The following is a 20,040-nucleotide window of genomic DNA, read 5'->3' as shown; positions in this document are numbered from 1 at the left end:
TTACCGTCTAGGTTAACCAGATATAGTCTGGCTATGAGTAACCAACCTCTAACCGAAACCCAGTCTCACAAAATTTTGTGATACGTAATTTTTTTGTTTCTTTTTTCGTGATATTGTCATTAATTTCCGCATTTTTTCGTGATCGTATCACGAATTTCTGTTTACGTGTCATTGTCACATATTGGTTACTCAACTGCTTTTTCTCATTTTCAAACCATTGTCGCTTCGGTTTAGGGTTAGATTGGGTGTTTGTGTTAGGATGTCACTTTCAGTATTGATTTATAAAAAAAATCTGATTTTTTTATATTTTCTGATATTTAAACCATTGTCGCCCAGCGTTAGGGTTAGAGTTGGGTTTGGGTAAGGATGTCATTTTATGTAAATCTAACCCTAAACCGAATCGACAATGGTAAGAAAATAGGACAAAACAGTTGAGTAACCAATACGTGACAATGACACGTAAACAGAAATTTACGTGTCACAGAAATTCAGGAAAAACGCGGAAATTCATGACAATATCACGAAAAAAGAATCAAAAAGTTACGTGACTTTATCACGAAATTTCGTGAGACTGGGTAGAAAATAAACTTGTTGTTTTTGCAAAAATAGCTTGGGAGATGTATGATATCCAATCATGTAAACAAAGTCAACCATAATACATGGAGTTTGGTTTTATTTATCTATTTAATTCATTTATGTTTAGGCCAGTAATTCTTAAAGTGTGTCCCAAACCCCCCCAGTGGTCCGCCAAAAGATGACCTAAACTAGGCAAGTGTTTATACAATTGTCACTTATTTAAGTAGATTTTTAATGCACTTGCGAAACTGTGATATCAGTTCTTGCCATTCTGTTTTAATAACGTAAAAATGAATCGGTGGCTAAATCAAAGAGGAGTCAAAAGAAAGGATCAAGTGTCAACTGAAAGCAGCTAAAATCCACATATCTATTAGTTTTGTAATGTACTAGTTTTTGTTTCATGTGTAAAATCCCTGTAATTTCAGTGATTTTGGACATTAAAGGGAACATTTTTTTTCTGTATTTTATTGTTACCATAGTTACAACCATAGACTTCATTTACCACCTCACCTCAGTTTTAAACTAATGGCTCTTTGGAATGACATTAAGTTGGACCTAGGCTGTTATATTGTGTTTAATTGCAGTTTTTTTTCCACATGTGCAGTTTGTTCATTTCACATTTACTTTTTCAAATGAAATAAAATTCATATAATAATTTCTGAACGTAGCATTGCATTTTTTTAAATTAGTTTTTGACTTGAAACAGTTGCATATTAAACTTAAATTTAGCTTATCCTTCCTATTTTGTTGTTTTTTGGTGGCGTGTTAGAGTGGGATTCTGTTAGGTGGTCCTCAAAAAAAAAATTGGAAGATAAAGTGGTCCTTGGGCTGAAAAAGTTTGAGAAACACTGGTTTAGGCTATGGTAAGACGTCTATTTCATTTTCAGTGGCAGCCCACATTTTGCCTTGTTTTAGCCTAGACGTATGGACTGATTTTGGACAGCTATTAAATAAAGCAAAATTTCTTGCTGGGGACGCTGTGTATCAAGAAGGCTCTTGTTGTTTTTAGTGGTGGCCAAAGATTAACCACGATTTTCGAGTTTTTGCATAACATATGAGTCTGTGCTGTATGTAATTATTATTTATATATATACACACACACAAACATTTATGTATGCATTTAAGAAACATTTACATGTGTACATATATACATTTATTTTTATAAATATTCTATATTATATATAAATAAATAAATAATATTTAAATACAATGTTTCTGAAATGTATATGTATGTGTGTTTTTAAATATATACACACACAGTACACACACATCCAAAAACAAACTTTTATTTTGCATGCCATCAATCTTTGCCCAGCACTAGTTTTTTGTGATATTATGGATGTTTATTATGGATGCATTTCCAGGAATATCTGAATGTTTATCATTCAGTTGACCATACATTGCATTAAAATATATGTTATGTATTACCACGGTTAAAGCAATCAATCAATCAATTTGATTTGTATAGCACATTTAGAAGAGCCAAGGGCTGACCAAAGGGCTTCACAAGAGAGCAGAAAAAGGATAAAAATAACAAAATGGCAAAATAGGATTAAAATAAAATAAAAACAAGCACTAAGAAACTGCACTAAGTTAAGAGTTAAAAGCAGAAGAAAACAGATATGTTTTAAAAGTAATATTATATAGTACATTTTGCTAATAATAAAAATGTACTAAATTAAAACAAATGCATTTTCTGTAAAAGGCAAGATAAAACACACACACTTGTTTCCTAATGGATGGATGTAGTACAGGGCACAGGGTGGAAGTAATAATGATCCATCACAGTAAGAGTCTGTCTGAACACATACACACGCGCACGCACACACACGCGCACGCGCACACACACACACACACACACACACACACACACACACACACACACACACACACACACACACACACACACACACAGCAGTAGTGACAGGAGAACAGCTGCTATAGAGAGCGACATGATGAAATCCAGGTGGGATCCAATATCCATTAAAGATAAAGGTCTGCTGAAATAATGGTGTATGTGTTTTTGTGTGTGTGTGTGTGTGTCTCATTATCCCCTAATATTCCTTGAGTTTTATTGGAGGACCTCAGCAAGGAAACGTCCCACTTGGATCATTAAAGTCACACTGGAAAACCTTTGACACAATCTCAAGACTTTATAGAATCGAAAAGCTTTCACACCTTGTTTCAGCTTCTGTCACGCTGGGAAAATAAACAGCGATACCAAGATAAATATCTCAAATATCTGTAAACATTTTACACAAAAATTCAGTAAAGCAAACCACGCAACCAAAATGAACAGAGTAGCATTGAATCACAAATACGAGAGATTCGCAATCATTTATGAAGGAAACTCAGGCACCTCTTGAAACGTTTGTATGTGTGCACACACATCCATGTGTACAATAAACGTTTGTGTCTCTGCTCTTTGACTTTGGGATGCCTTCGTTAAATCCGGAAATTTGTGACACGTTTGATTTAGAACTGTTTTGACTGAAACTGCAGAAGCTCCTATATAACAATCAATCAAATGAAAGTGAAAGCTGTTATTTTTCTAACCTGCCATGAATGACAGCGGTATGAAGCAAACCTATAAATTCACCACGTGCAACGCAGAGACTCACAACTCACACACAAACTCTCACGCACACAAACAGCGCATTGCTTTACATGCAGCCCCAAAAAATATGAATCAGTAGAAGCAGGACTTCTGGAAAGATGAACTGATAGAGTGCCAAAGACTATGTACTATGTACAGACCTGTCAAAGACGTGGCATGGTGCATTGATCTGGTTGTGAGTTGTTCAAACAAGAAGTATGGGTCTGATTTGGTTCCTCAGGAAAAAATATGTTCTATGTAGGTCAAAGATTTAAAAATAACATTAAATATTTTTACACCCTAATCAGGCATAAAACTATGTCTATTTATTAAAGAAATATATATACAGCGGGGAAAATAAGTATTTTTTATCAGTAAGGGATTTCTAAGTAGGCTATTGACAAAAATTTCCACCGGATGTAGCCATCAAGCCAAATATTGAATTAATACAAAGAAATCAGAACATTTAAGTATACAAGTTGAGTTATAATAAGTAAAGTGAAAATACAGCTTTTTTTACACGTGAAACATTAACTTATGTCATATTGCTCACTATAAACACAATCAAAGCTTCAAAAACACAGAAAGAACGGAACCTTTAATATAAAATTATTAGTTTTTGTTCTACTGAAGAAAGAAATTCGTATGCATCTGGAATGGTATAAGGGCGAATAAATTACAAGAGGATTTTTATATTTCAGTTAACTATTTCTTTAACATCCAAAGGTTTGCCTAACCCTGGCCAGTATTCTGCATGGGAACTTCTCAGATTGCAGATTAAAGCCTTCCCATCTCGTTTATGCTCATGAGAACCGAATGTTTCAAGAAAGAAAGCAGTAGTAGAGATATAGCCAAATCCTGTACCCACAGCAGAAGGATATGCACAGTGTCATGCAGGAGACTGCAAATGCGTGGTGACTTGTTAACCACACATCACAGATATCTTATCACTGTATGTCTGCAGAGGTCAGAGTGCATCGACTCTTACGGCTCCTTTTGTTTTCTTAGATTGGATTTTTGAACACAATTTAACAAACACAATTTCTCTTACTCGGCATTCAATTTCTACATTTTATCAGTATGTGTGTTCCCTGGGTTGCAACCCATGGCCTTTCGCGCTGCTTACTCAATGAGCTTGAGTTGATTTTTAAATTATCACTTTAAATTAGTGTGCAGTTGTTGTGGTAATGAGCTAAGCCTAAAAATCAAAAACAACAAAATGAGAATGTAGTGGCACAGAGCCAGCGACATAGAAATGCCTCTCTCTCTTTCTCTCTCTCTCTCCGAGGATGCATGTCTTCCTGACACACCCCTGCAGGTGTTGACTGACAGGTTGTAGGTGAGATGAGATTGCATGTCTTGTTTTTTTCTGAATGACAGAAGAGCTGGCCGACGAGACAGCACAGCACTTATCTCATGTCTGTTGGCGGTTGCAGGAAACACATGCACACGCACAAGACATTAAACACACCTGAGGCATCCGTGAAATATTTTCAGGCGTTGTTCATTGCGGCATTGAGCAGTATGCAAATGCAACAATGTTTGAATGCATGTGACAGAATGTCAATGTTTAGATGGTGAAAGGTGAGTCGTCTTTTGAAAGACGTTGTTTCAGTATATGGCAAAACAGGCAGTTGACAATATGGGTACAGTGGTGTCAGATGGTCTTTGATGGATCTTCTGTAAAAACTGTTGGGGGTTCACCGAAACCGAACGATCGCGTAGACGATAGTGTTGTTTATTTGCATTTGTTGTTTTGCGAGGATTTCAAGCATCTATTTTTCCGAGGCATTGCAAATGTTAACTCTGGTTCACTTGGTGCTTCTGGTGACTTTATAAACAATTTTATAACAACTTGGTTGTTATTTAAATACTGTTAGTGAAAGATGGGCAAAGGGTAAAGAATACAGTTTTTACTGTATAGTGTGGAAGGCAAAGCATGGTTAAGGTCTTGAAAATGATACATATTGTGTGACAGTTCACATATTGTATGGATATATGGGTAACTTTTAAATACTGGCAACCTTTAAGTTAAAGGATACAGTGTTTATCATGTTCATAACACACTTTAGATTAACTTTAGTGTTGCAATGATAGATGTGTTCAGTGGAAAAGCATTGCATGGTAAATACAGATTGTTTGTCAACCAGTGGCCACAATCAACTGTTTGGCAGCCATTAAAAGGATAGATCACCCAAAAATGAAAATTCTGTCATTATTTACTTACTCTCATATTGTTACAAACCTGTATAATTTATTTGTTCTGAACACTAATCAATCAGATGCACAGTTGATTTCCATAGTAGGAAAAAATAATACTGTGGAAGGCAATGGGGCTTCTGATCGGTTTTGGTGAGAAAGGTGGCGCCATTGTGTGTGGCTTGCCGTCTGTCACCGTCATTGCTGTGTGTGCTTTTGTTGTTTGTTTTGCTTTTTGCTCGGGATGTCGACTCTTTGCTGGTGTATGATCACCAAACACTGCTGGATCTGAGATTTTCTGCCAAAAATATAATAAAATTGTATGATGGTGGATGTTATTTCTTCTCAGAGAGCAGATGACTCCGGGCCAGTTCCACACTGGATCCACACCGGAGCTGCTGACTTTGGCGTAGATCCGGCCCAAAGTCGACCTGCTGTCCGGGTAACAATTTAGCAAAAAATAAATAAAAACTGCAGCTTTAATTAGCATTGAAATGCATCAAAATAAAAATGATGATAGTGTTGTTTATTTGCATTTGTTGTTTTGAAAGGATTTCAAGCATCTTGGTATTTGTCCGAGGCATTGCAAATGTTAATTCTGGTTCACTTAGTGCTTCTGGTGACTTTATAAACAATTTTATAACAACTTGGTTGTTATTTAAATACTGTCTGTGAAAGATGGGCAAAGGGTAAAGAATACAGTTTTTTGCAGCATGGAGTTAAAACAACTTGGTTTTACAAGTCAGTTCAGCCTACTTTAAGTTTTGACTTGTGATAAGTTGACATAACTTATAAAAAACAAGTTGAAATTGTTTAATTTCATTTGTTAAGTTAAAGTAACTTAAAAATAGCTCATATGTAGATTTGATATCATTTTAACAGTGCTAGTATGTTGTTGCTAACCTATCTCATGGCAAGTTGTGTTATTGACACGAAAAATTGTATTGATGTTTTTGTGTTTTTGACATGATTTTTGCTGTTTTTCGTGTCTCTGGAGCATGAATGTCTTTTTCGTGCCACCCAGCATGAATTACTATAAATGTTTTTTTTGTGTCTGTGCCACGACTTTCTATATCGTGTCATTTTTTTCTAGTGTCATTTTTTTCTATCATCGTTTTCCCTATTTTTAAATCATTGTCGCTTGGGGTCAGGGTTAGATTCGGGGTTTGTGTTAGGATGTAACTTTATGCATTGGTTTCTACATGTTTTTCATCTGCTTTTAAAACTATTTTCGCCTGGAGTTGGGGTTTGGGTTAGGAAGTCGCAGAAAGTGATTCTTACCCAAACCCCAAGCGGTAAAAAAATAGTAAAAACATTGAGAAAACAAAATATAAAATTTCACGATAAAGAAAGTCGTGGCACAGACACGAAAACCATTTATAGAAATAAGTGCACTAAAAAAATGATTCATTCAATTTACTCAATCTTTTTAAGGTAAGTGGTTGCAGTCAATTTATTTAAGCTACATTCAAACAAAAAGTTTTTTGTTTTGTTTTGTTTTTCTATTTATTTTTTTTTGCTTGTTTGTTTGTTTAAATGTAGCTCAAACAAATTGATTGCAACCACTAACCTTAAAAAAATGTAGCAAATTGAATGAATAATTTTTTTCAGTGTGCTGGGTGGCACGAAAAAGACATTCGTGCTCCAGAGGCACGAAAAACAGCGGAAAATCGTGTCAATAACACAAAAACATTAATCAAAATTTTTGTGACTATAACACGAATTTCTGGGAATTGGGTTGGTTATTGGACACAAGCACCAGGAGGGACATTTATGATAAAATACTGCTGAAACGTTTTGGAGAAAGACCCTCATAACTTGAGGTTTGTTCTCTTATTGGTTTACTTCAAAAGTGCTAAGAAAAGATAGTTCGCAAAAAAGCATCCAAACTGATCACGTTGTTACCCAAAATGACTCTTTGAGGGCGTGGTGTGATTTTCCTACTCTAGCAATGAAAATAAATAGGATTAAAGCCAAGAGAAACAAATGAAAAACTGGCATCCAGTTTTGTTTTTGAGACAAATTTTACTACAGCAGAGCAGCTTATTTGGTACAATGATGGTGGAGTTTATGATGTAATGCGCTCTTCTGTAAAATTGTTCTCTTTATAAAAAGTAACAGAAAATGACATGAGAAACAAGCCAATTTCTGGGAGATATCTGGGACAATCAGTCTGTGTTTTAAAGTAAGTCACCCCTGTTCTATTTGGGACTTTTCCACATAGATGTAATGTAAAACCTATGGGACAGGCCCGAGGAGCAGCGCTGCCCCGAGCTATAGAAACATCTCACCGCACATGTTGTCAAAGTATGAGGAATTCGTTACAAATGTTGGTCAGCTGCAGCTCGTTGGTTTCTTCAGAGCAATGAAGAAACTGAAAAAGAGAAGACAACAGAACAGAATCATTATTTATCTGCACCAGACCCTTTGATCTTCATCATCATTTTAGACAATGTCCAGTCCTGCTACAAAGTTCCCAAAGCAATATTACTTACTGATCTACTTACTGATTTTCTTCCATGTCTATGTAAATTCTTGTATTAATTTAGTGAAAAACATGAGAAACAATTATGATTATGTATTTATTCAGTTTATACAATTATATTTATCACTTCAACTACAAACAGCACAAACTCCCATACTGGAACATTGTGATACCCAACCAGACCCGAAACCACTACAGATGAGATGCCACACATTATAAAAGCAAATGACTTATGGATATAAAATATAATATTCTGGCAGATGTGTTTGTGAAAATGACATGCCCATCACCAATAAACTTGAAAAAGTGTTTGTGTGTGTGTGTGTGTGTGTGTGTGTGTGTGTGTGTGTGTGTGTGTGTCTGGTGATGTATTTCAATTAGCCTATGCACAAACACTTTAAAATGATCTTTTACTGTTTTGACAAATCAAACGTGATGTATTGAACAGCTGGATAAGTGAGTACATTGGTTAAAAAAATGTATTACAGCGCAGCAGAGAGAGACTTGAAACTCAACAAAACCTGCTGGGCTGAAGAGCCTTCATCCATCAGATCTGTCAGCTCACTCCCAGTGCCTGAGCAGAGGCTAAGAGGATGAAATAAATCACACTGTTACCCACAACAGTCACCCACTCACACTGACACCGAGTTATTTTTTAAATGCACCCGAGGAATGTATGAGCCATATCAATTCAGTTTACTACAAATAATATACACAAATAAAATCAGAAATCGAAATACATATTAATAAAGTTATATCTCTGTCACACACTGTAAAAAGTAAAAAGTTGGACCAACTTAAAACATTACTTCAATTGGTAACACTTACAAAATTTAAGTTTTTTCAACTTAAAATTTCAATTTAATTTTACTTTAGGTGAAACATTTAAGTTGAAAAAACATACATTTTTTAGGTGTTACCAATTAAAATATTTTTTAAGTCGATCCAACTTTTCACTTTCTTACAATGCAGCAGATGATGACGGCCAATACATCTGTCTTGCTTGTTTGCATAGACAAACAATAAAAAACTGCACTGATGGATAGATCTAGATCAACTAAAAAAAAAAACTTTTTAGAGAATTTTTTTAAGTTAACTAATATTTAGTAATAGCGATATGGAAACATTTAAAATCAATGCAAAATAAGTGTATGCAATAATAAAATGTGCATGACTATAAAGTTAAATGATCTGCAAACTAATGCATTTCATACATTTAGTTGTATAAGTCCATCTAAACTGCATGTTGTAACCATGGCAACAGAGATCAGCACTGTAAGTTCAAATATGGCAGCATGTTGGAAATAGTAGCTGTGTTCCAATTCAAGGGCTGCGACCATCCAGAGACGTGACCTCAAAAGGCGAGCACTCACTCAAAAAAAAAACATTTTTGCACCTTGTCTAATTTACTTAAATGAAACAAGTTAATACAACACAATATTTTATTTTTTGTCTCAACCTATTTTTATAATGTTCAATCTGCTTAAATTTTAAAAAATTACATGAACTAAATCATTTTATATTGGGAGCACATTAATGATTTTTGTTGCTATTACTGACTGGGCCGTGAATCGGTATTTCCCAGCATGCTTTGCATGCAACTGCCTTTGGAGAGTATTTTTTTAAATTAAGTGTTATTTTATGCATTTTTAGGTAAAGGGAAAGACTTTATAGTGTTAAATGTTGGTTTATCTTATTGATTTAGAAGAGTTTGTGTTATATTTTTACAAATTGTTTGGTTACCATCGTGCAGAAGAGTAGCGCTTGTGGTTAAGTTGTGGATGAGACGTACGTAGTTCTTTTAAAGAGCACTAACATGTGTCTCTTCTCACATGTTCAACCAATGTGTCATTAGCATGCTAACGTGTGCTTATGCTAATTAGTATTATATAGAAACTGACAATTGGTTTAGCTAGACTTTTTTGCTTAAATGAACTTGTTTTATCTTTGTTGAACAGACCAGAATTAATTGCGTGGAAAAGTTTTCCTTAATTAAATTAAGTTTATTGAACAAGATATTTTTATGAGCAATGAAAATATATTTATTAAGTTGGGGCAACAAAAGATTATTTGTTTAAATTAACTTATTGTATTCTTGTTGTACAAGCCTAAACTAATTTCGTGGAAAAGTTTTCCTTAATTCAATTATGTTGAATGAACAAACAATTTTTTTGAGTGCTCGGTCTTTGAAGGTGGCAGCCTCCGAAGTCCATGAAGAGAACTGACATGAGATGGTCTAGCCTTCGGAGGACACAGCGGAGACGTTTCTGACTTATTAAAGGTCACATTCTTTCTGATCCCATTTTTTAATCCCTAGTTACTGTGTAATGTTGCTATAATAGCATAAATAATACCTGTAAAGCTCAAAGTTCACTGCCAGGCGAAATATTTTCTTTAATAGAAGTCCTCTTTCAAAGCCTACAGCGAACGGCCAGTTTGGACTACAACCTTCTACTTCATGCTATAATGACGTCACTAGAACAGTTTTTGACTAAACTCCGCCCACAGGAATACGTCAGTCTCCAGCTAAGCTAACGGCAAGTTAAGCTGCTATCAAATTACAACACACTAAACAAACTTCACAATCAGAACTCGATACTTATTTCTGAAGGAGGGACTTCATAGAACAAGGAAGACATCAGCCTGTTTTTAGGACAGTAAATTAGCGGTATACCAATAAGTAAATTATGTGAAAAATATCGCGTTTTTTTTCACGTGAAACATTAACACATGTTAAACATGTTATTCACCTCAAACACGTCTTCGCCCAAGTTGAAAATATTCAATCGGTCTTATGGGGCATACACATTAAACGCAAGTTCAACAATTTGCGCGAGTAGATTACATACAAAGTCAATGCAAAGACGCGATTAGACGCGTCCTCGAGTGGGGCGAGCGAGTAACGCAATGACCCACATTTGGTGTGTAAGTAGCATAAGTCGTGCTGCTGTGACGCAATCGATCTTATGGGGCATACACACTAAACACAAGTTCAACGATTTGCACTACCCAGTCTCATAAAGTTTCGTGATATAGTCACATTTTTTTAAATTCTTTTTTCGTGCTATTATCACGAAATTTCATGTTTTTTCGTGATCGTATAACGAATTCCTGTTTTAGTGTGATTATCACGTATTGGTTACTCAACTGTTTTGTCCTATTTTTAAACCATTGTCGCTTCGGTTTAGGGTTAGATTTGGTGCTTGCATTAGAATGTCACTTTATATATTGATCTATACTATTTTTTCTGATTTATTTTTTTATATGTCGCCTGGCGTTAGGGGTAGAGTTGGGTTTGGTTAGGGATGTAATTTTATGTAAATCTAACCCTAAACCGAAGCGGTAAGAAAATAGGACAAAACAGTCAAGTAACCAATACGTGATAATCACACGAAAACAGGAATTCGTTATACTATCACGAAAAAACACGAAATTTCGTGATAATAGCACGAAAAAAGAATAAAAAAAATACGTGACTATATAGCGAAATTTCGTGAGACTGGGCTGATTTGCGAGAGTAGATTACATACAAAGTCAATGCAAGGCGATGCAAATGATGCGAATTGGGTGGCGCGACTGCCGTGAAAACACGTGCTATTCGCCTCAAACGCGCCTTCGTGCAAAAAGCTATTGAATCTCATTAGTTCTGGCATGTCTTGTTGTGACTAATCATCATACTGTATGCATGTTTTGTCACAAGACGTGACAGCCAATGAGATTCAAAGTTATCGACCTGCGCCCATATTTGAATTTAGTGCCCTGATCTCTATGTTGCTGTTGTTATGTAACATATTGACTGCTAAATAAGCCTAAAATATTGTTTTATCTCACAAACGCATCGTTTTGCTTCAGTTTTATTACTTTAATGATGGATGGATGTGCTCTCTGGAGCTTTGCCGTGTTGGCTCCCATATAAGAAATAACATGACGACATTTTACTATAAAAGTATTTGTTTGTGTTAAACTGAAACACGGAAGTCAAATACATATGGGTAAGCATTAGTGAGTAAATTATAATAACAATTTTATATTTTTGTGAACTAATTACTTGTAAGAGAAAGTCACTTATCAAATCTTTTCCAAACATGGGCTGAACCAAATGAAAACAGCAACTCTGCTGACCTCACTGCTACATTAAGTACTGTACCTCACACAGTACATCCAACAGACCGAAGCCCGGAGGTCCAGTCTCCGTGTGGAAGGGCCGTGCTGTGTAATGTGTTTTAATTGGCACGCAGGGGGAAATCTGATGGTACTTCCTACATCGCAGCGATTGGTTGACACACATACAGCTTAACAATTTCGTACACGTGCTTCGGTAGTGATAAGGATCGACTTACGCTTATAAAAGGTGTCAGAAGAACATGGCTAAACTCCTTCCTGTCAGGGTACAGGATTATATGAAACTAAGTGCAGACAAAGGAATGACAGCCGCTAAAAAAAATCACTGACTGCTATTTTCCTGCTCTCCTGCTGTGCGGTAAGTGTATGTGTGTAAGTGAAGCTATTTAAAACCAAAACAAGTCATTCTGTTTAACCTATAAACTGCCATTCATAATAGCTCACTTGGGCTCCAGCAATACTTGATATGGAGTTCATTTTATTCCGTAACTGTTAGTTTTACATTTGCTAAAGTAATCAAGAGGTGCTTATCTGTGCAAAAGTTGCAACCACAGCACTCGGGTGTCATGAATAGATGTCAAGCTGTTGATAATTTGCCAAAATTAATACTTACTTTCCACAAACTTAAAGGGAAACTTTAGCCTAAAATAAAAATTCGTCACAACAATGTGTGTGGTTCCTTTTTTCAAAATATGTGTTCTGCGCGTCAAGAGATCCTGTGTGCATCGAGTGTCATGTCAAAATAAGTGCATGCTGCAGACGCGTCTAAAGGGTTTATGATAAAAGAGACGTTTGCGTTTGCCAGATACTCGCATAATCTCATGTGTAATCAAAGTTTACTATTAAGGGAGTGTCTTGCGTGTATTTTGTGAACGTGGGCATCTCTTTTATTATAAACGGTTTTGACGCATTGCAGCAGGCACTTATTTTGACAAAACACGTGATGCACATGGTTCACATGACGCAATAAACACATATTTTGAAAACACAAGCAACACACATGACACTCTGAACACATATTATAAATTAGCGCCCCTCGGATGAGCAGTCACGAGCCGCCACTCGTAAATGGTGCTTACTTCACAGAAGGCAAAAAAATACATTTATCTGGCCTACAATATACACTCACCTAAAGGATTATTAGGAACACCATACTAATACTGTGTGTGACCCACTTTCGCCTTCAGAAGTGCCTTAATTCTACGTGGCATTGATTCAACAAGGTGCTGAAAGCATTCTTTAGAAATGTTGGCCCATATTGATAGGATAGCATCTTGCAGTTGATGGAAATTTGTGGGATGCACATCCAGTGCACAAAGCTCCCATTCCACCACATCCCAAAGATACTCTATTGGGTTGAGATCTGGCGACTGTGGGTTCGATTCGAGCTTTGTGACATGGTGCATTATCCTGCTGGAAGTAGCCATCAGAGGATGGGTACATGGTGGTCATAAAGGGATGGACATGGTGAGAAACAATGCTCAGGTAGGCCGTGGAATTTAAACGATGCCCAATTGGCACTAAGGGGCCTAAAGTGTGACAAGAAAACATCCCCAACATCATTACACCATTGCATTAATGAGAAAATTAACCGGTGTTCCTAATAATCCTTTAGGTGAGTGTATTTTAAATGTATGCTAAATACATTTTGCAGAAAGTAAAGCTCAATTAAATATATATTTTTGAATTTGGAAATATATTTAGTTTTAACCTTCATATATATGAACATATATTTAAAAATATATTTCAAGCAAATACATTTCTAATTTTACATCCCATATGGCAAAAAATTTATTCTTTGCCAAAATATATTTGAAATATATGCTAAATAAGGTAACTTTATAAAGTATATTTTTGAAGTAAAAATATATATTTAATTTTAAACTATTTAAAACTGTTTACTTGTTTGTAACATAAATAAAGTTTTTCTTCCATTGCGACGTGAATATATTTCCTTGGATTAAAAATATATGGATAGCTAAATATATTTTTAAAGCTTTGAAAAATATATATTTCAAAATATACAAAAAAGGCCAAAAAAATATATCAATGAAAAATATATTTTTGTAAAATTATTCTAAAATATATTTCAGCAAATATATTTTTTGGCCATTTTTGTATATTTTGAAATATAATTAAAAATATATATTTTTGCCATGGGATCCACATGTCTCAGGGATTATTTTATTTTATTTCGGTAATGACGACAGACCTTTATGAGAGAGTGCGTTTTCAGCACATCGCGTAATTGGGTCCCCAGTGCTTCTATAAACCTAGAAAATGTGAAAAACACCAACCCAGTACCTTAGTTTTGGAAAACCATTCTCTGCAAGCATGTGTAAAAATAGGTCATTGAAATTTGGCTCCTCTTGTGATGTCAGAAGGGGATAATACCGCCTCTTAATCTGCACTATCCAACCACGGCACTGTCATTTAAAGCAGAGATCATCTTAATTGCATTTTAAAGGACACACCCAAAAACAGCACATTTTGCTCACACCTACAAAGTGGAAATTTTAACATGTTATAATATATGATCTATATGGCATTTTAAGATAAAATTTCACATACATACACAGGAAACACCATCTTAAAAAGTCTTGTGAAATGTACCCTTTAAATATCGATATATAACTATAGAGACTGCCCTCAAAATGCTTTTATTAACCCATTGGAGCCGGTGGATTACTTCTGTGAAGAATGGATGGACTTTTTAGACTTTAAATCAGAAGCACCATTTACTATTATTACAAAGCTTGAAAGAGCCAGGACATTTTCTAATATAACTCCAATTCTATTCTATACAAAACATATCATATCATGCTATCCATTTGGCTCCCCCTCTTTGTCTAAACCCCTCTAAAATAACTGGATTGCTGTCCAAACATATTCGGCCGCTAATGTTTCCTGACTCGCAAATTAATGCCTGTGTAAGCGTTTGACTGAGATGATGGCCTGAGGCTGAAATAAAACCTCGCTTTGATTCTTCTTGCGTCTCTGTTGACCAACGTTACAGCTGAAGCCTCCAGAGGCGGAGAGCGAGACCACCTATGTGCTATCAAACAGAACTCAGTTGAAACTTGCCCGACTCGCCGACACTTTCCCCGTAAGCAAACGCTTTTCAAGATCACACGAGTGCTCTGAAGAGTTAACAAACATTCTTACCAGATCTTAATCACTAGGAAAAGATCTTTCCTGTCCAAAAGCCGCTCAAACAACAAAACTAGAAAGATTCTCTTGAGTGCGAGACCGAATTCGCTGATGGTTTGTGCGGATTATATTACACACTCTTGCTGAACGTTTGACTGCTTCATAACGTATGGCTCTTTCCAGCTCAGCTAACGTAGTATTAACAGCTCATTTAGCTTCTGATGGGCTCCATGTGCAAAAGCGCTCGAGTCAGATCGCGTGGATTTTTCAGGCCTTCCCTCATCATACCACGCAAACCAGAACAAACGTGGTGAGCCGGGAGGAAAACAAATAGCTTGTCCTGGAATGAGAGAGTGTTTGTGTGTATTGCTCTCCCTGGAATCGAATGAGTAAGCGGAGAGATGGGAGGCCGATGCCGGGCTGTTACGGAGCCTTCGCTGTATTTATTTGCTCTTTTTAGGGCATTGCATAACCATACATCTTTTCAAACAGGAAGTCATTGGTCTGCAATCGGTGCTGCTTTGAAATAGAGACCGATGGGGGTTGGGAAACCTCATCCTTATGAATCTGTAAAGGTGTTATGCAATATAATCTGCAATGTAGTATGGTGAAGACTGTACTTGCTTTTCTTTAACCAAATAAAATCTGACCCTATTTAGATACAGTAGACCTATTGTCAGCAAGAAAAATATGTATTTTTTATACTGAAATAACTTGCTCCTCCTCCAAAATGCCTTGCCGTTTTAGATGATGTCACCTCTTATTCTTCATCTCTTTCTCTCAACCACCTAGCTCCTATCTGGAATGCAGTGCTTACTATTCAAACAATGTCCTATGGTTATCAAGCCATACACATTTTTCTCCTATAAATATTTTCTTTTCATTGGAAAATACATCAGATTTTTATGTGTAATAATATGTTGAAACAGATGCTCAAAGTGACTGACAGTTTTTGGGTAACAAGTGTTACATCTGATTCATCCAATTGGTCACATCTAAAAAAAAAAAAAAACACAATAGATTATAAAAAGTCATTATATATTTTTAATATCATAAGTGATACTACACTTAAAGGACAAGTTCGGTATTTTACACTTAAAGCCCTGTTTTCAGATTGTTTATGATGAAATAGAACGGTTTTGACTGAAATTTCGACATTTGCGGCTGCCCCGAGAATTTTTGGGTGTTTGTGTTTCAGCTCCTACCTTTACAATGGGTTTAATGGTGCACTAAAACAATCCTTCCTAAAATGCATTAAATTTTCGTTTACAAAAACGTGAAACTCACCGAGTGGTCAGGGGTGTTCACTGGTATGCTCAAACAAAAATCGCTGCAAAATACGCATTCCAACAGGTTTTATCGTAGTTTTTGCCAACTCCATTGACTTGTATTAGTTGTGCTGTGAGGTACGGTATTACTCCGCGCCGGGAACTTTGTTTCTATTCTTGCAATTGGCAATGGCGGATTAGCGCCACCAACTGGGCTGGAGTGTCTATTATTCAAGCTCTAAGCGGAAGAATGTACGGGTGTAGGGCGTTTGGAAAAATAGGTCCACAAGTTAACAACGAATGCTAAAACAGCTGTTGGAAAGCATCTTTTAACGCGATTTTTGTGTGAGCATATCATTGAACACCCCTGACCACTCGGTGAGTTTCACGTCTTTCTAAACGAAAGTTTAATGCATTTTAGAAAGGATTGTTCCAGTGCACCATTAAACCCATTGTAAAGGTAGGAGGTGAAACACAAACACCCAAAAATTCTCGGGGCAGCCGCAAATGTCGAAATTTCAGTCAAAACCGTTCTATTTCATCATAAACAATCTGAAAACAGGGCTTTAAAAAAATGCTGGGTTATTTTCAATTAATATTACTAAATATAAGACATGAAAAACTAATGTTTGAAACGAACTACAATTTCCTCATGAAGAACTACACTACCCATAATGCTCAGTGAACCTCTTCAGCTCAGCAGAATTCGTTGTATATATACATTATATATTAGGGGTTCGGTTTTTGCATGATTAACTTTGTATGAATTCATACAAATTAGCCAAGTCGTACAATATGTATGAATTCTCGTGAGATCAGGCTGGTCATTTTCAACCCAGCCCTGGGACAAAAATTGACAAACTCAACTTGTTGGGTTGTTTTAACCCATTGTTGGGTCAAATACAACCATTTTCTAAGTAAATTTGACCCAACTGGATTTGTTCCTTTTAAACGCAACATTGAGATGAAAATAACCCAGCGTTTTTTTTTTTGTTTTTTTTTTGAGTGTATGATTCATCTTAGAGATGCTCGGTTTGGTTCATGGCTTAATTTAATTTTTTTTTGGTCCCAAAAATGTATAAAATCTAAAGTTATAAATGAGTTATTTTTAACACAGCATTGAGTCAAAAGGGACGAGCCCAACCATGGGCTTAAATTAACCCATATAATTTGTCCTTGTTTTCCCAGGACAGTCACACTTTTGGTGTTCTGTACTCCACAAACACAAAAAGACAAACAAAAAGACTAAATTCGAAAAAAAGTTTTGTCCCCGTAAGTTTAATTCATAGATAATAACAAATAAGATTTAAATGATATTTTGACCATTAAACTAGAAAATGTCCCGTCTTTTCTTTTTAAAAATATGGTCACCTTACATATCGAGGCGGTTTCTCGCACAGGGTTTATCCTAGTCCCATACTGAAATGTATGTTTGAGCTGCTTTTAAACACCTTGTACTGACATATCTTAACAAGTGCCATTGTTTTGTCTCAAGATGCACAGCAGAATTGTTTTTTGTAAGGATTGTTGGTAAAAACTACTTCACTAATGTCCTAATAAACTAGGGCCTAGTCTTGGATTAATCTAAACCTGTCCCATAATGTTTATATTTGACAAATCAATGGTTTAAAACAACCCAGGATAAGTTGAATTACAACCCAGTGGTCTGGGTTCGTCCCTTTTTGACACAACACTGGATCGAAAATATCCCAGCATTTTTTAGAGTGCATGGAAAAATAAATTAAAAATACTTTCAAAACTAAGTCTATTAAAAAGTGAGCGATCCCTGTAGTGTTTGTAAGACAAAATAAAAAAAGGCCTCATTTTGAACAGGCGGAGAATTTTGTTAAGTGTTACATACACTTTATATTCTGCCAAGTTATGTTTAATGCTGGGTAAATATTGGACAGATGTTGGGTTATATGCTGGGTTGTTATTAACTCAACCATGATTTGATACAACCCAGCATTGCATTGAAACAAACCAGCATAGGTTTATTATTAACCCAGCATGTGACCTTCAAATTCTGTCCAATATTAACCCATAAATGAGGTTAACAGAATTTAAAGTGCACCTGAAGTAATCTATAGCCTACACAAACACATACGCACTACCTATCCAGCACATTAAGAAAGTTGTCAGTGTGGCTTTCACGGCAGAACGACGTACATAATGGCGCTCTGTGGAAATGGGAATGACAGCAGAAGGAGTGGGAGAGGCATTTATGGGAAGCCCCCCACTGTTCCGGCTTTCATCACAGAGCACAGTTGTTGGTTTTTAAGTCTTGGCTCAGCGTGGTTTGGCAGAGAGAGGAGAGCGTGGAGAAGAGGTCTGCAGGGGAGACGAGAGACTTTCATTGCCTGAGGGAGCAGCAGGTCCACCAGCAGTAATCAGACAGGCATACTTGCACATGACGGCCAGATACATCCAGATCTTTATTACGTTTTACGGCTTCAGCGTGCGTCCTGACTACTGACAAGATGACTGATGGCGTCATCTTACAGATTTCATCCAATCCCATGCTTTCTGGATGCATTCGTTCCAACATAACGCATCTGTGTCCATTGAATATCTGCAGAAACATACTGGATGCAAAGATGCATCCATCAGATATAAATATTATTCATTTTAACGTGGTTACAGGCTGTCTGAATTTTTAAAAAAGTCTCTAAATAAATCAATATTACCCAATAGTTCATTTAAAGGGGACATATAATAAAAAGCAGGATGTTTTATTTAAAATACAATTAAATGTTTAGTACATGCTTTGTTTTAAGGGCCGTCAAGTTATAAATTCATGATGCATTTCCCCAAAACTGGGTCAAGAAGGACAAACCTAGGTTGGGTTAAATTAACAATTTTTTTATATTTGATCCAAAAATTGGTTGGAAAAACCCAGCATAAACTCTAAAAAAATGAAAATGCTGTTTTTTTTAACCCAGCGTTGGGTCAAAAAGGGACAAACCCAACCCCTTGGGTTGTATTTCAACCTACACAGCAAATTCACCACACTGTAAAAAATACTTTGCTGCCCTAAAATTTCCTGCCGAATCAACTCGGATTTACAAGTCATTTCAACTTACTATTATTTATCTTGACTAGAGATGAGTTGTTATAACTACAGGTGAGTTGTTATAACTTATAAAATATAGTTGAGAAAAGTCAACTTAATTTTATAAGTTGTGACAACTCATCTCTGTTGACATGACTTGTAAATCTGAGCCGATTCAACAAAAATTTCTAAGGCAGCAAAGTATTTTTTTACAGTGCAGTCTTAAATGTACACTCCTGGTGTATATGGGTACCACCAGACCTGTTTTTTAGAGTGAACAAAAAAAGTAACTGATGAAGACCATAAAATATCCAGATGTACTATGTAAACATATTTAAACATTTCCAAAACCAAACCCACCAACATCGGTCATTCTAAAATCATTGTAGTAACAACATTTACATAAAGAAGTCTGTTTAATTCTTCATTCTTAAAGGGCACCCATTTCATTGCTAAAAAACTTTATTTTGTGAATTGGGTATAATACAATGTGTTTGTGTGGTATATGGTTAAAAAACATTATTTACCGTACATTTTTGTAGCTCCAGATTTCACTTTCGTCCTGAAATGCATGGATTTATAAAGCTCTGTG

This window comes from Misgurnus anguillicaudatus, chromosome 22, assembly GCF_027580225.2.
Source record: "Misgurnus anguillicaudatus chromosome 22, ASM2758022v2, whole genome shotgun sequence".
NCBI lineage: Eukaryota > Metazoa > Chordata > Actinopteri > Cypriniformes > Cobitidae > Misgurnus > Misgurnus anguillicaudatus.
Note: the sequence above shows the minus strand (reverse complement) of the source record.